Below are 18,741 nucleotides of genomic sequence, written 5' to 3' on the forward strand. Positions count from 1 at the left end.
AATCCATATCATATGCTCCAATTTAGCTCCTTTAAGCTCCTTTAAACTCCACTCACCGGTAAACGTAAAACCACCCAAAGTAATCGTGTCCAAGACATATAAACACACAAAATACACGATATAACTTACTTTACACACAATATTTCACCCACACATCTGGAATACATATTATTTTATTTAACTTTTATTATTTTAAGGCATTTTATAATATCATATTTCTTTTTGGAAAATTGGAAATAAATAATCCCACCTTTTGTGTATTCGCCGTTAATAATCCCACCTTTAAAAATCACTACCAGTGGTCCCAGCTTTCAACTATTTTTGTCACAATGGTCATTCTTTAAAAAATACTTAACGTCGTTAAGTTTTTTTCTAGTTTCAAATCGATGTTTTAGGGCTTTTGATCGGAAGAATGATACGAGTCGACCGATGTAAAACGTATCTCAAAATGATGATCCAAACAATGAAACAATGTTTCAATTCAAGTGCTTGAATTTCCAATTAACAAAAATCAAGCCATTTGAATCACCGTTTCGAGATAAGTTTTACATCAGTCGACTCATATCGTTCTTCCGATTAAAAGCCCTAAAACATCGCTTTGAAACTAGGGAAAAAACATAACGACGTTAAGTACTTTTTAACGGAGGACCAGTGAGACAAAAATAGTTAAAAGGTGGGACAGTTGCTAGTGATTTTTAAAGGTGGGATTATTATCGGCCAATACACAAAAGGTGGGATTATTTATTTCCAATTTTCTTTCTTTTTTAAACTTTACTGGCATTTTAATGAACTATTTTAACATTATTTAATTAATAATTTACACTATTATAAGAAGCATAATATTTGTGAATTACGGATTTTTATGATAGTTTTAACCCGAAGATGATTATGTTAACGAATTATAAAGTTTAACGAAATCGGATTATAAGGTTAACGAAAAGGAATTATAATATAATATTATTTAATGCTATTTTAACTATAAATTTAATAATGATATGAGAATTTATTATTTACGAAGCATGGATTTTAGCTCATTAGCGAATTATAAATATTAACGAAAAAGTGAACAATATATTAATCAAAATTTTACGAACTTTACGAAAATGAGAAAGTTGGGTTTTTGATGGAAATTGGTAAACTTAATTTAAAATTAATTTATTTAAGTTAAAAAGACTTTATTTGATTTATAATGATTTTTTTATAATTTTAAATGTTTAATTGGTTAATATAATTAAAGAAAATGGTTTTAAAAAAATAAAACCTTAAAACGGCCTGACCCAGGTTCGAACGCAGGTCTTTCGGGTCTAAAAAACGTGATATAACAAGTTGAACTAAGCTTGATTGATGGCTTAATATAGAAACAAAATATATAAATACAATTATTCACATTTATCTTTAATAATAAACCCTATCTTTTTAATTCTATGATTTGGTTCCATGTAAGCTTAAAATGAGTTAGGGATTTTGTTTAACGGCTAAAAACGATTCAAAACCAAATATTACTTACTTGGTATCGTTATGATTTGACGGAGAACTATGACTCGACGGAAAAACATCTTTAACGATCAAATGCAAATTATAGAGAGTATGTTAGTGTAATTGGATGTTAGGGATAGTTTTGTTGATGATTTAGACCCTTTATATAGTCCCAAATGGAACTAATAGGATTAATTGACAGTTATTTCATTTTGATTACAAGGCCGGAGATTCCGGGTTTAAATCGCACAAAATTAGGTTGTTATAATGTGTTTTTGATGATTATGATTCTCCGTTATGATCTATGGTTGTTACGGGCTATTGAATTAATAAGCGTTTTAATGAGGTTTTAAAGGTCGTCGGAAAGCTTGGCGGTCACCGGCGGTTACAGGACTCGTTTGCACAATTAAAGCCGTTAATACGCAATTTTGACAATGGTAACGAGTTTCCGTTAAGGTTTAAGTGAGTCACAAGCTTTTAATTGAATGAATTAAGCGAGTTTGAGTGGTTTAGGGAGTCGGCTGGAGCCATTTTCCGGTGGCCGGAAAATAGGGTCATGAAAGGGGCTGGGCTGCTGCAATTTTGAAAATATTATATTTTAAATGAAATTACAATTCTGGTCCCTCTAGTTCCGGGTTCCTTTTAAAGCAGAATTAATATTTATTTACCATTTAAACCTTAGACTTTAAAGTATTGTAGTAGGATTAGAAAAATCAAGCTAATCATGATGAAGAGGCAAGGCTAGTGTTTGTTTTTCGAGTAGAACACAACCATAGTGTTTGTTTTCCACAAATTTCTAAGTTTTTCGAGTAGAACACATCCATAGTGTTTGCTTTCCACGAATCACATTTGTTATTGAGAAATCTGCGTAAGAAAATGATGAGTTAGAATATCTTAGGATGGTGGATAATGGCCCCAAAATCGCCCAAATATGGCCCCGTAGCCTACATAATGCTTAATACCCTAAAATCAAGCAAATCCATAGCGTAAATCACTTAGTTTTTCGAGTAGAACACAACCATAGTGTTTGTTTTCCACGAATCACATTTGTTGTTTAGAAATCTGCGTAAGAAAATGATGAATCCTTGAGTTCAATTTAGAGAAATTCGATGAAAGATTAATCCGTTGGATCCGATGGTAACAGGAATTAAATCGTCGGACTCGACGGTTTAATTTTACATTGATTCATTACTTTTTATGCCCGACGATTTTTTACGTCGGCTACGACATGATATTTGTACACGTCGTGACTTCTAATAAGCTGAGTTAATTCGTAGGGTTGGGTCCTTTATATGTCAGATCCGACGTACAAAATGGCTATTTTAGGTATTTTTGGAAAACCATGACTGAAGTTGAAAATTTTTGGTAAAAAATGACTGTTTTGGAGATTTTCCCGTATTATTATTCTACAATACAATTTTAAACGACTATAATACTATTTACTCTAGTTCATTTTGAACTAGAGCAATAATTACAATCATTACTCGAGTTCAAAAAGTATAGCGTAATAATTATTACCTTAGCGTTAACACAATTACTTTAATTCTTTTTACATTTCTCACGTTAAAAGTTGTTCGTACCAAATTCCAACCTTGTTACTAAATGAAACTAACTTCTCTATAAAGACAATATTTTGGCAGAGCTAACCTGATATCGAGATTGAAGATACGAACTGAGTTTCCTAGAAGACGGATCATTGGATTTACTCCAAGCCGAAAGTGATAACAATTTACTAATCCGCAAAACCACACCACCCGCTCACGCAGTAGCACTGGGCATCAAAGGGGCAATCAAAGTCTCACTCAAGGCCAACACTAAGCCAACACCAACCACTTAACAAAATAGGCCGCAATCCGGTCCCCTAACCAGTTTTAACAAACCCATGAGCGAAAAAGAATGATATGACAATTAACTAAATGACTTCAATGGTGAATGTGTTGAAGGCTGCGGCAAATTTAAGTGTTTTGGTGATGATGGTGGTGGTGAGGCCGATCAGGGCCCATGTGCCGATGGTAATGGCATGAGGACGAGGTCGGCGATGGTGGAGAGGAGTTACCATGCAAGCATGAGGGGAGACGCGTCAGGAGGGGGTTTGGCGATGATGTAATGGAGGAATAAACCGATGGAGATTGATAGGGTGAGTGGGATGAGTTTGGCGCCCACGCCTAATCTTGAAAAGTGTGCGAGCTGCCCTTCCGCCAATGCACGTTTTTTCCAGGGGCCGAATATTTATATATATATATATATATGTGTGTGTGTGTGTGTGTGTATATATATATATGTATATATATATATATAGGTGCAGGTTCAAAAGAAAACTCCAAAAAAGTGAGGAACCATGCCTTTTACATATAAAAAAGAATAAAAAATTCATTTTTATATGTAAAAAACACATTTTTACATAATTCTTTTTTTGAGCTTTTACATATAAAAACATGTAAAAGCCATTTTTCATAAATTTTTTTATTAGTCAAAAAAACATATTTGTTATAAAATTAATTTTTTATTGGATTGCCTATATTTGTATTTATAAGAAAAAATTCCAAAAAAGTTTATGCTAAAACTAGTTTTTTACATATGAAATCGAGTTTATATTATTTTTTACATGTTTCCTTCCAATCCATGGTTTCTTCCTTCCAATCCAAATCATCCATGGTTTCATCCTTCCAATCCATAATCGAGCTAATCATGATGAAGAGGCAAGGCTAAACCACTCGTGACCACTTCAGGTGTAGGGTTTGCATATGAACTGATTATTTTTATGAACATTAAATGTATTGGGATTTAGTTTTGATTAATCTTTTGGTTGATTGAATCTATTTGTTTATTGGAACAGATTAACAGTTGTTTTCTGGGATTTTCGTTTATCATCAATTATTTAGTTTATGTTCATCAACATTTAGGATTAAGTTCTTATCGTCATTGAACCGTTTGCCATTAACTATTGATAGATGCTTAGTTTTGTATTAATGAACTGATAATTAGGTAGACCGTGTTCAGTTGTGTCAAATCTTCGGATTAGGTTCTGTGAATCATCATAACCAAAATATTGTGTCTAGTAATTATTTATCTATTCTAATAAACGAATCATGTTTATGTGATTTCCTAATTGGTATAAATTATCATCAATCAGTTCATTGCATTACCTGAACCTGAAGTGTAGTCACTGTTTTCTTAAATTGTTTTACAACCAAATTAATTTCGAAACCACTTGACATCGTTTGTCCACCCTAGTATAATTAATTAAAAAGAATTAAACTTGATTAGCACTTTCCACTGATTCCCTGTGGATTCGACACCTTACTTGCCCTAGCTAGTAAAGGTAATTTTATAAATGTTTTAGATTGGCCTTTCGACATCGATCAATTCCCAATAAAATTAGACAATAATTAACTTTATTAACCCCGTTAGATTAGTAATTAAATTTTCATATTTATTTTTATTTATAGTTCGTGTTGATCGTGCATTTCGGTTCATTTGACGCGCTCGGTCTTATCTTTATTTTCCCGTTTCAATTTTTAAGGTGAGTTTCTCACACCCCCTTCTTAAACGTCTTTACATTTTGGGGGTAGCATGTATATCATATTCAAACGTTTACTTAGTTATTCTTAATTCAAAGTACAATTCATATTATGGACTTGTGTATTTATTTGCTTACTTGCGTTGTGCGATTATCCAAGTACGTTGGTTGTTACCAACTGGAAAGGACCTTGCGTGTGTTGTGCTATTATCCGAGTACGTTGGTTGTCCCCAACTAGAAAGTACCTTGCGTGCATTATGCGATTTTTCGGTACATCGGTTGTTACCTACTAGAAATGACCTTGCTTGCGTTGTTACACATGCTCATAGAATTTTATGGTTTTTATGCATGTATATCAAAACTATGTGATTCTCACCAACTACTTGTTAGTTGACCTTTTATTTAATATACATGCTACAGGTACAAGCATTAGAGGATGATACTTGGAAAAGTCACTGTAACACCCCGACCAAAGGCGGATTATACATCGGGGCGCCACATATTGTTTTGTTACTCGTGACACTATTGGGTGTCAATATTTAATAAATACATTCATTCGCGCACGCGCAAAGCAAACACAAATAATATAAATCATCATAAATCAATATATTATAAATCATAATATCCGAACAGCAATAACTTGTCTTGATACATTTTAATCTAGGTCAAAAATAAAGAAAACTTCCTACGTGTCCATAAGCTCCAAAACAGCTACTGCAAACCTGAACATGTGTTAAAATAAACGTCAAACACTTGCGTGTTGGTGAGAAATCAAGTTTAATACAATACATAGATAACAATAAATCTGCGCGCAACATGTGTATGTCTGGGTTTCAACAAGGGTGTAATCAGATCGGGACCAACTCTAAGAGACAAGACTGCCAGTGCTCACAATTGAGCTCACAAACAAGACTAACTGTGCAAGTGTAACAAAAGAGAAAATCATAAACGATAGTTCTCCCGTGTTCATCTAATGGTACCATGAAAACTGCGGAATAGACCGACAAGACGGTTAATGATCCACACATACAAATAAACAGCCAAGTCTACGTCCTCAACACATGGGATACTGCGCGACTAAAGTTCATAAACAGTTTAAGACTCTAAGTTTGTATGAACACATGAACATCCCAAAACATTAAAATAAAAAGGGATTAGGTACGAGATTACTCACTTGATAATCGGTGCGGTGTAAGGTAAAGCAAGAACCAACAGAAACCCCGTGTCGACTTTGTAACCGATGTGGCCGTACTGGTCACACTACTGAGAACTGTAGAGTCCTTCCCGCCAATCCAATTGCGCCAACACCACCAGTCTACCCGCAGAACCCACAACCAACCTACCAAAACCAACGCGTTTTGGGCTTACTTGGCTGGAGAGCACATGAAAACTCCACGGTTAAGCGTGCTTAGGTGGAAGTAGTACTAGGATGGGTAACCTCCTGGGAAGTCTCCATCTGAGCAACCAAAAACAAATCCGTGAGCTCTTCGTGGGCAGAGCGGACAATATTGGTGGTGCGAGGGGCCGGATGTTACAGGTGGTATCAGAGCCACTCTTGTGCCGTTCAGGATGATGGGACATGCCTCATCGAGGACGATGAGTCCAAAGGGGGGTTGTTTGTAACACCCTTGGCAAACACATCGTCCCACTCTTAGGCTATCCCACATCGGCCGTGGACAAGAGAGATACTTGGTTCCTAAAGCTGAGGGCAACGCGTTTTGGGCTTACTTGGCTGGAGAGCACATGAAAACTCCACGGTTAAGCGTGCTTAGGTGGAAGTAGTACTAGGATGGGTAACCTCCTGGGAAGTCTCCATCTGAGCAACCAAAAACAAATCCGTGAGCTCTTCGTGGGCAGAGCGGACAATATTGGTGGTGCGAGGGGCCGGATGTTACAGTCACCAGATTTAGGTTATTCAAACAAATGGACAAACTGTATAGTTGTATCATTTATTGTAATTATTTGTTACAAACTTGTGTATATGATGTCTAAATCAATTAATGATAATATTGTCACTTCATAGTGTCACATGTGTTGTGAGCAATCCGTACGTCACACTCGGGCGTTTCCGCTTAAGCCGGGGTGTTACAGATTGGTATCATAGCCGTGACTATAAGATAGGACATAGACGTAGTATTCTAGTTAGTTATAGCTTATTTGTTTTATTGGTTTAGGTTGCATGATTAGAAATTACGTGGGCCTTACTTGATTGTTCAAATGCACATGTTATATTACCTTATTGTTGTTGATTCAATTACGCCTCATTTACACAAGCACACACACAAGTCCAAGGCTTATGCCTAAAATAAAGATCTTCAACATTTGCAATAATTGATTTTATTTCAGTTTTTCGACATTTCTTCTTCTTAAAGATGGTTCTACGTGGCGGGTATGTAGTAATTGGAAGGAGGACGTACTTGTTTTCCAAACTCTTGTCACCAAGGTTATTAAAGCCTAAGGTAAGCAATGTATGCAAATCCCAATCAAACGTGGGACCCAATTCCTTACCTAGAGAGTTCGGAAAGGGCATGAAACCTATTAAGCCAAGGCATACCACACCAAATGCCATACGAATCACAACTTTATGCTTTCAAACGTGACCATGTTCTCTTTGTTAAAAGAATTTGGTTACACTCCTAAGGATGTCACACAAGTCATGGTGGTTCACCCGACGTGTGACTCCAAACCTTAATGCTTTACAATGTGTTTAACTAAAAGTCTGACAAGTCATGGTGATACACGAATACCTAGCTTTTGGTTCGATTTGATTACGCATTTTGATTTGTGTGTTTTAATAGAAAGTCTGTAAGGTCGTGGTGATACAAGAATACCCAACTTTCGGTTCGATTTTATTACGCATTTTTGATTTTTTTATTGGAACATACAAGTTATGATGATTGATACAATGTGTGATTCCGAAGACTTAATTGTTCATATTGCGATTTTGGAAAGTCATTGGGTTAAGTGAATAGCCAAGTTTTAATTCGTTTTCTGTTTTTATATATTCATAAAAAATTTTAAAAGTCGTGCTATTACACGAATTGTCATGTTTCAGCCCGTTTTCTTTATTTATAAATTCAATTAATATTATAATTTGAAAAATTCGAAAGGTCATGGTGATGCATGAATAGTCGATTTTCAATTCGTTTTCTTTATTTGTAAATACCTACTATTCTTATGTTTTGAATTGAAAATACGAAAAATCATAGTGATACATGAATAGTCGATTTTCAATTCGTTTTCTGTATATAATTCGTTTATTATTATGAATTTAATTGAAAATTAAAAAAGTTATGGTGGTACATGAACACTCGATTTTCAATTCAATTTTACTTCTTATATTAAGTTCATATCCATATTTTTATTTCAAAAATTTGATATATTTTTCATATGTTTATTCAGAGATTTACGAGATTATTATTGGAATGCGAAAACTCATGCTGACTCATGAGCATTCAACTTCAATTTCAAATTTTGTTTCATACAATTTTACTTCTTTTCATGATTATGTAGATGGATTCCAACTTTAGGAATCCTTCATGAATATTTTTTTTGGTTGTTATACGAATATCATATATACGTCCCATCCTTCACGCTCCGCAGCATGTCTTCTCGTTTTCCATGGCGTCACACTCGAAATTTAACCCACAAAACGATAACCCAGATCATCAAGCAAACAACCGCCGTGATCCCGGCCAAGATCATCACTAACCACAACAATACATTCAAACCTCAAAGCTATTCTTAAGTCAATCCAAACCCAACATAACTCTTGGATACTCAAATCTAACCCAACAAAGGTACTTACACGAGAACCCAACCTTTTTTTGTAACATGTGTAATTCCACCACTCCGCTACCGCGATGTCGAAAAGGCTCCAAATTGTAATAATTTTGGTCATCTCATAAACTCCTACCATGGAATTTTACATACTCAACACCACAAATTTATTCCCATGACCAGTTACCCAACCATTCATCACAACCTTCTCCCTTACCTTATGCTCGTGCTTCAAGTCTTCTATCGTTGTAGTGACCCGATCACATCCACAATACTCATAAATGCCTAACTTGTTTCCGCCATGCCATACTTTACCCTGCATCCTTGTCCACCAAAATTCTATTCATTTTCCGAATCAATACTTAATCTTTTCAAACTCATCAACCATGCTTAAATTTTTAATTTTTCTATGCATAATTTTCCACGTTTATTTTATAAACACCTTTTACTAATGTAACGCCCAAAAATTTCGTTAATCAGCTCGATCGTTTATAGAAGTTTGTTTAAATGGTGGGGTTTCATCTTTCTAATTTATAATTTAGAGCCTTGTAGTATGTTGTAAAAGTCCATTTATCCATCCTTTTGCTCAAGACATCACCTCTTTTAAATTAAAGGACTAGATTAGTTTGTAGCACCCATTAATTTTTATTTAATGGTATGCATGTTGTAGCGTTTGTATGTCGAATGGGATTTGATTTTCCAAGTTTAGGGGCTTCTTGGTACTTCTTAAAAGTTAATTTATTTATCTCTTGGTTCAAGTTATCACAATTCCATTATATAGAGGCCAAATTGTAAAATGTTGGAAAGCCAATTAACCTAGGCTGCCCTTTTTTCCTTGTCTGCGATCGGCCCTCTCCCTACAGCCCTCTTCATCGATTCTTCCTTCAATCCCAGCCATTATAAGGAGCATATCAACTAATTCCAGGTTAGTACTACATCAAGGAATGTCTTTTCACCATTAAAACGTTTATTGAACCCTACATTAGGGTTTGTGTTTTGATGATAACAGTTTGCTGACAGATTCGTACTCGTTTATTGTTTGGTCTGTAACTCGATGATGATTGATTGTTTATGATCTATTCTTGTTTCCATGATGTTCTAATTTGAGTCTAGTTTCCAGAAAAGTATAATTTGTAATTTTTGGACGAGATTTGAATGGGTTTTATGGTTTTATAAAAACATATGTCAAAGCTGATGTGGGGAGTCAAATTCTGGTCTATCTTCCCGACATCATAACTCTTTTATGACATGTCCAAATTGGTTGGTTTCACATCTGGAACTTCACATATTGAGTTAGGATTCCAACCCAATTGGAATGGTTTAATTTGGTTTGGAATTAGTCTTTAAACAAATAAAACCCTTTTGTTGCGCACTGAAATAGCTGCACATACCTTTCTGTGTTGGATGAATTTTTATGATTTTTGTGTGTACTGAACAAATATAACAAAAATATTTTTAGAAACCTAAGACATTTATGCAACTCTGGTAAAAGTTTCATAATTTATTTCAATAATTTTCATATGTAATAAAATACATCTTTGCATGCTAAAATCTGCATATTAGACTCGTTATTGATCGATTCTTTCGGTTTAGGTTAAAATCGGCGGCTGCCCAATTAACTTATTTCCGGGGCTGTTTTGACCAAGGTTTTTGTTCCAATAGCTCCCTGGGTATGCCATTACTTCATACTAAAATGTCTTGGCCAATGGATTTGATTTGATGGGTCAATCTTTAATGGTTCAAAAACTAGGATTTCGGTTGTAATTTAAATTGTTAATTGTTGTGTTTCGCGTGTTGTTTGAGGGGATTAACAACCAATTCAGTTTGTGTATTGTTAATATGATTAATGGGCTGTTGAAACATTAATTTTTAATAAAAGGGGGCTGAAGGAATGGTCGCTGCTTTAGTCGGTCGGCTTGGCTCTCAGCCGTAGCCAGAGAAGCCATCTGTTGTTTCCGGTGGTCTGGTCAAAACCCACAAGCAAGATTGAATCAGATCCAGCTTCACCTTGATTTGGGGTTATTGGTTTGATTGAAATTGACCTCAAATCTCACTCTATGACTTGAAACCCTAGTCCAGTGACAGCGAGCTTTGAAGAGGATGATCGAAATTTGGGTAGAGAGTCGGAGTTTTTGTTATGGTGGTGGTGGTGGCGTTCATCAAAGACGGTGGTGATGGTGGCGTTCGTTTGAGATGGTGACGGTGGTGTCCGTTATAGATGGTGGTGGTGGCGTTCTTCTTAGTTGATGGTGGTGGTGACGAAGGTGAAAGATGGTGACGGGGATGGAAGGGTTGGAGATGGTAACATTGAGGTATTTTATAATATATGTAATATATTTATAGATATTTTAGTTGAATTAGTCTTTAAAAATAAAAGGTATATATCTTTTAAATAAATTTAATTTAAATATTATAATAATTTTTAAACAAATGGGTAAAATGACTATTTGCCCTCATGTGCAATGCATGTGACCTGACTTAACAAGAAAAACCAACTGGGTTAGGGCTAAAGGACAAACGTTGTTGTATTTATAAACATAATGGATAAAACATATCAATTTTAAAGATAAAGGACCATGAGTGAAATTGGGTGCAAACATAAATGACAATTTCTGTAATTCTGTAAAAGAAAAAATTGATATTAATTTTTAGTATATCCCTATTTTATAGGATTTTCATATCAAATATTTGGTAAGATTAATTTTTAATATAAATGAGATGTTATGACTCATTTAAGGGTTATCTGGGTTTTGTGAGACCCATACCCGTAAATTCGGGCCAAATGCATGAGAAGTGTTTTACCATTAACAAATAAAACAATTTGGTTACTTTAGAGAATAAAGTAAACAATCAGAGAGCTTTTATTTAGGTTTGTGTTCAATCGAATTCATCCAAATAGTTAGTCCAACAAAATATTCTTTTTGACAGTAGGTCCCACACGAAACAACACATACAAACACGAACATGTATATTTTGAGTTAAAGTTATCATCGTACCAACCCGTCAAGATTGACAACCCTTAATAGACACGGATGTAACAGTCAAATCAGTGACTTCACTTAATGCCAACTCTCTAACATCTCTTCCATGTCATCAAAAACTACCAACAGTATTCTAGTGAGTTTTTCATAACCCCTCTAGAGTCACCTTTCGCTAAAATGCCAACGTCACATTCCCCGTTCAATATACGATCACATAACTTGTGTTTTGAGTCCCACAATCCAAAGACAAGCTAAAACTTGATTCACCGATTAACTACTCTAATGAATTTAATTCTAGTCGAAGTTTCTTACAAACATATAATTAGAAATACCAAATGCATGTAAATTAACCTTCAAAAAAACCATTACAATATCCGGTCAGTGATCACTTTCATAAAAGTTCTAACAGTAGTTATATCCAAATCACTAAATTAAATACAGCATGCATGTCTTTATAATTGTTTCAATTTGAAAAATTGATTTGTTTGGTATGGAAATATTATATTACATATATTACTGTATTAATAGTCAGGAATATCGCTATCAATTAATACTAGTAATTAATTAATTAATTACATTATGGCTTTGATTTTTCATCATCATGTTTTCAAAAATGATACTTTTCCTTTCTTTATTATAATTTAACTTCTATGTTAATTAATCTATTGCAATATATTTTCATATATACGCATAGGATGTAAACATCCATTGAGACATCATAAGCTATAACAATAACTTAAATCCTTAAAGTTATATCCTCTTCATTTGATGTCTAAAAAAGTTTTTATTGAACATTTAACCATAAACTTTTTTTTTTTTTAAAAAGCACCTTCATTCACTCTCATATATTGATGCCAAAGTATTCATGAGAATTAAATTTATTTCTACATTTACATTACCAATTTCAAAACAATTTTTTTTTAGAATAGCGATGAATTGATTTTTTTAAATGACGTGTTTCTTTTAATCTTTTTCGCTTGTGGACTTGAACCAAAAACATCTCCACTCAAATCTAGATTTTTAAATGTTTTGTCTTTCCCAATGAACCACCACTTCATTGTTAGTTTAATAAATAGATAAAATATAAAACAAACACTTAAAACGTTAAGAATAAAAAGAAACATAGTAAATTACTCGGATGCATTAGAGGTGTTCAAAAAAACCGGTTACGGAACCGGTTTGGGCGGTTAACCGGAAAACCGGTTTTTTAAAAACCGGTTTTTTTAAAAACCGGTTTGACCGGTTTACGTAACCGGTTTACGTATCGGTTATACTTTTTGGAGCCAAAACCGGTTTTATAACCGGTTATAAAAAAAACCGGTTTTTTTTAATAACCGGTTATTAAAAAACCGGTTAACCGGTTTTTAAAATAACCGGTTTATAGCCGTTATAAAAAAACCGGTTAACCGGTTTTTTAATAACCGGTTAACCGGTTAAACCGGTTTTCGAACGTTACCGCTTTATAGCCGTTTTTTTTTTTTTTGCCCGTTTTTTTAGCCGTTTTTTTGGTTTTTTTACCCCCACAAACATCTATATATAGTTTAGGTTGGGTATTGGTTAGATCACACTTGATTATACAACTCCAAAAGCTCTAAACGTTTATTTCATACGCGATTATAACTCCAAACGCTCTTCTTTCGTAGTCGTTTATTTCATACTCGAGTATACCACTCTTAATTCGTAGTCGATTATCATGGCCTCCCAAAGTGCTGCTTCATCGGTCAACATGGGTGCCTCGAACACGGGAGAAACCGTCGTTCGGGTCATCCCCACGAAACGAAACCAAGATATTTGGCAACATTTCGACCTATGCGAAATGTCTAACGGAACCCAAAAAGCTAGATGCAAACATTGTTTGAAGTTTTATAACAAAGAAGCAAACTCCAGTTTAAGAGCTCATGTAGAAAGGCCCTCTTGCAAGGTCTTGAAGGACGAATCCGGAAGTAGTTCGCAGCCGGAGATGACGAATCAAGGAACGGTGTTTACGTACGACCTTGAAGCGGTACGTCAACAGTTTGGCAACTTTGTGATTCAACAATCACTTCCTTTCAACCACTTCGACAACCCTCAATTCACGGAGATGATGCAAAAGTATGTTCAACCACGCTACCAACACGTAAGTCGTTCGACCCTTAGAAGAGATATGCTTAAAGCATGGAAAAACGCTAAATCCGAACTAATTTCATACTTTTCAAACTTACAAACTGGTGTGAACTTAACAACGGATGTGTGGTCGGTACCTAATGGTTCGCCCGACTCATACATTTGTGTGACGGCTCATTGGGTTGACCCCCGGTCGTGGCAAATGATGAAACGAACCGTTGCGTTTCAATTGTTTGATTACCCGCACACGGGTAGAAATATTTTTAAACTCTTGGATAAAGTCATTCGACAATACAAGATTGAAGATAAAATCTTTTCAATATCGTTTGATAACGCGTCCAACAATACGGCCGCGGTTGGCCATTTAAAATTAAAGTATAAACCTATTTGTGATGGAGCGTTTTTTCATAGCCGATGCATTGCACATATTATCAACTTGGCCGTGCAAGATGGGTTAAACGTGATCGAAACGCAAAGAAACAATTTTAAAAGAATGTTACGAGATGTTTTTAGCAACAATAAAACATTTTCAAGATACAAAAAATTTTGTGATGAAGCTAATTGTCAATGGTTGGGGCCCAATTGGGATTGTCCAACAAGATGGAACTCGACTTGTGATATGTTTGAGAAAGCCATCCAACAAAAAGAATCACTAGTTGCGTTTCATCAAATAATGTCAAGTAGGGGTAAATGTGCACCGTACGATCCTAGAAACTGGTTATTGATTGAGATCGTTACGGAGGTTCTTCAAATTTTTAAATCTTGCACAACTAGTTTATCCGGGGTTTACTATCCAACAAGCCCCATTGCTTTACCAAAAATTGCTGTCATGTGCACAAAGTTGACTGAAATTCATTGTAGGGGTGCACCTTATTTTGATATGGGTGCAAAAATGAAAGAAAAATTTATAAAATATTTTCAACAACTACCCGCTGTTTTGACCTGTGCGGCTGCGTTAAACCCTTGCATCAATGTTGGTGGTGTTGAAGCTTTAATAGAAAAAATTTGTGATGAGCTAGGGTTAAACGACGATCAAAACCCCTATTATAGCCAAACTTTAAAGAATGATTTCAACACCACATTGGCAAACATGTATGATGTTTACCTTACAAAACACGGGTCGTCTTCCCAAATTCATGACTCGTTAAGAGCTGTTGCCCAATCCCAATCCCAAACCGACCTTGAAATGGGGATGTACTACATGATTTGGGAAGACGCCGGTAAACGTCAAAGGGTAAACACCCCAAGCAGTGAACTTGGAAGGTATGGTGGTACCAACTTTGTGAAACACATGACTCCGGATGAATTTAGAAGTCTTGATTTGCTGGCTTGGTGGAGAGGTAAGGAGGATGAGTTTCCGATCCTCGCCGCCATGGCCAAAGATTTACTAACGGTCCAAGCTTCCACGGTAGCTTCGGAGTCTGCTTTTTCTGTTTCTGGCAGGGTTATATCGATTAGGAGGACTCGACTCACTCCAGCAGCTGTAGAGATGTCGATTTGCTACAAGGATTACTTGGACTCTTTAGACAGGGCACAACATCAACGCTCACTCGAGGGGGAAATGGACTATGAGGCGGCCTTGTATGAAGACGAGGTCAATCAAGGACACATTCAACCAATGACCGATGAAGAAGCCGCGTACGACGATTACCTAAGGAATAGCTCGGGATCGGGTAGCGAAGAAAATGAGTAACAAACATCAACTTGTTAATGTAATCGTGTCTAAGCATTCTTTAATGTTTGTATTTTTGAGTTACGAATATGCGATAACGATTTAATGTTTGTATTTTTAATGTAAAAGCTATAAATGAAAGTTATGTGTTTTTAATCTTCCAAGCAAAGAATGCTAACAACGAAACCCTAAACCCTAAACCCTAAAGAAAAAAAAAAAAAAAAAAAAAAAAAAAAAAAAAAAAACCGGTTAACCGGTTAGACCGGTTATTAAAAACCGGTTATAAAAAACCGGTTTAATAACCGGTTCTAACCGGTTTTTAAACCGGTCCAAACCGGTTTGGCCGGTTTGAGTTTTCAGCAATAAAAACCGGTTAATAACCGGTCCGGTTATTAACCGAACCGGTTTTTTTCTGGATAAAAAAAACCGGTCCGGTTAATAACCGAACCGGTTTTTTCAAAAAAACCGATTTGTGCACCTCTAGGATGCATGGTCATGTCTAAGGCCAAATTAAATTTTATCGAAAAAGTATTTATTGTTTTAAAAATTTAACAAAAAGACAACTCATATACACATTTACATGATGTCAAAAATAAATTTATAAAACTAAAAGAATGTATAATGATATTAAATAAATCCACTAACAATAACAAATAACTGAATAAGGCACAACCCTTGACACCGACACTAGACTCTAATACATGGTTCAACCACTAGTGTACTTTTATTATCGACTAGATTGAACAATTTCTTTAATTCCTAGAACTACTTGTAACACTAGATAGTTTATGGTGCTAATGGTTTCCTTCATGAGGGGGTAGCTTGTAATATTTGATATCCCACATTCACCATGGACCAACATTCACCATCCGTTGCACCTGTGCCATCTTCACCATAACCAGGGACAATACCCTGATGGCAAGAGAGCCACCAAAGAAGTGTCTTTGCCATACAATGGTAAGGACACTGTTGGGGAATCCACGGTTGCATAGACAATGAGTGATCCTGTCATGTCACTCGAATTCTCTTGGAAAACCATAATTTGATCATCTTGTGCGAGTGTCTACATGAGAAAAAAATATAGCGTTAAAAATAAGAATTTGATTATTAAGACTAGTAAGTATAAGTAGAAAGTAGCTTTTTAAACTTACGTTGGAATTCAAAATCAAGATGCAGTTGGAGTCAGCTTTATCTTGGCCCAATGGGAAATGGATCATATCATTTGTAGCAATCCTATGGCATATCAAATCCCACATACACTTCAAGGCTTGTTTAAGCAATAAACCTAACAAGTGTTGATGATTTGTTGGTATCCACACCGAATAGGTTGCACTAGTGATTAGTAATGGTACGCTAGAATCAACTATGCACTTGCGTGCCATGATCCTTGGTCTTCCCAATGCTTCCGAAATCAGATCCAATCCTAGACCATCATTCAAATTAATCCTGGCACAAAAAAATGCTCATCATGCGCGTGCTAGGCATTTCAGGCTTCTTTTTGTATCTTTAAGTAAGTGGGTGACGTGGTGGCTCTTAAGCCCTCACAATGCCGCAAAAGTGTGCTACTCCATCATTTTGCCTCAAAGCCAAGACTAGAGCTAATTAACTTGCGATATTGACAGGGACTGATTGCTTGTTGTATTCAACATGTTCGATCCATGTAATCTACACATATATAATTATATCTTAGTTAGAGATTATGCAATATATATATATATATATATATATATATATATGTGTGTGTGTGTGTACCTTTGATAAACCATTTGGCATATCATGTATGATACAACCAGATGGACACCTTCTTGTTACGTGGCCTTCCATTCCATAATTAATGGATAAATCAGCCACAATCCATAGTCCCTCTGCTTGTTGTTTGGCAAATCTTATAAACTTCAGGGCTCGAACTGGTACTATAGGTGAGATGACTTGGATTTCGGCTTTCATCTGCATAAAAATTTGATCTTTTAGCATTAACTAGACAATAACTTTAATAGAGGAGATTCAAAGCAAATAAATCCAAGAAGGCTTACTAGTTGAAGAGCACCGCTTCTTGAATCTCCTATGCCTTGAGAAATCACTTCCGTTGTAGTACAACTTCCGATTTAACCCGTAAACATATCTTTCCCTTGATCCGGTAACATACAAAACTAATCAAATTTTCCTATAACTTAATAAAACCAAGAGATTTAACCCGAAACATATCTTTCCATTGATCATGTAACATACAAAACTAATAAAATTTTCCTATAACTTAATAAAACCCTTGGTTTTCTATTAAACTAACAAAGACAAAAAACGAAAAGTTACCGCATTGAGTAATGCTTCTACAAGGGCTGAACCACTTATTGGTACTGCGCTGCTAGCCCTTGTAGCATTAGACACGAATCCAAGTGGTTTTGCACCAAGACAAGGAGTAAAAGCCTTTACATATTCGACGAACTCAAGGGTTTCTCCTCCATCTTCCTTGTTTTGTTTCCATAGTGGAGCATTAACTAGCCCAAGCCTCAAGATCTCTTCCATGGCCCTTGATGCTTGCTCAAGATACCCATTCCTTTGAATATCTATTTCCTTGCGTGTTTGTGATTGTGACTCCATTGGTTTTGTACTATTATTGTTGGAGCTTCCTTCTATGAATTCAACATTATTATTTGTTAGTAACAAAGCTAGAAATAGTAGAAAGTTTAGAAAGTGAAACATCTATAATTTATGACATGTATTAAATATGTAAAGATTTATGTATACCTGTTGACTCTTCCATGTTTGTGTCATTAGAAATTGTCATTTGTTTGGCAATAGACTAGAAAGTGTCGAAGGCGTGCCAAGCATTTTATTCAAGACACTCGTCACTCTACTCATCTTCTCTTTTAATCGCTCGTTCTCGATTTTGAGCTTTTGTTGTTCAATGAAACTATCCGAAATTGTTGCTTGCGCACCACATTTGCTGCAAATTAGGTTCTTTATAGCTTCTTTCAATGCTAAAATCTCAAGCTAAAGTTTCTCATTCTCTTTCTTTAGAGAACTACTTTTATCACGCTCCATTTGAGCCTATGCAAACGTAGTTGATGAATTTTAATACCAGTTAGTTATATGTCATCCAAATAATAGTGAGTCTAGGTCTAGGAATATGGTGCAAACGGGCCGAACCGCTTGCGAGCTACTTAAGATCGGTTCGTTACAAAGCTCGATCGAGCCGAGCTTAATCGAGC

At 35.5% G+C, this 18,741-nt stretch overlaps 1 pseudogene; it reads right to left on the reverse strand.

The window, feature by feature from the left end:
• Positions 1-18,293, reverse strand: part of LOC143611065 (dicarboxylate transporter 2.1, chloroplastic-like) — a 41,262-nt pseudogene extending 22,969 nt beyond the window's left edge.
• Positions 18,294-18,741: the final 448 nt, after the last annotated feature.

This window comes from Bidens hawaiensis, unplaced genomic scaffold, assembly GCF_021521415.1.
Source record: "Bidens hawaiensis isolate Kalapana, Puna unplaced genomic scaffold, B.hawaiensis_p1.1 tig00029054_1, whole genome shotgun sequence".
Taxonomy (NCBI): Eukaryota; Viridiplantae; Streptophyta; class Magnoliopsida; order Asterales; family Asteraceae; genus Bidens; species Bidens hawaiensis.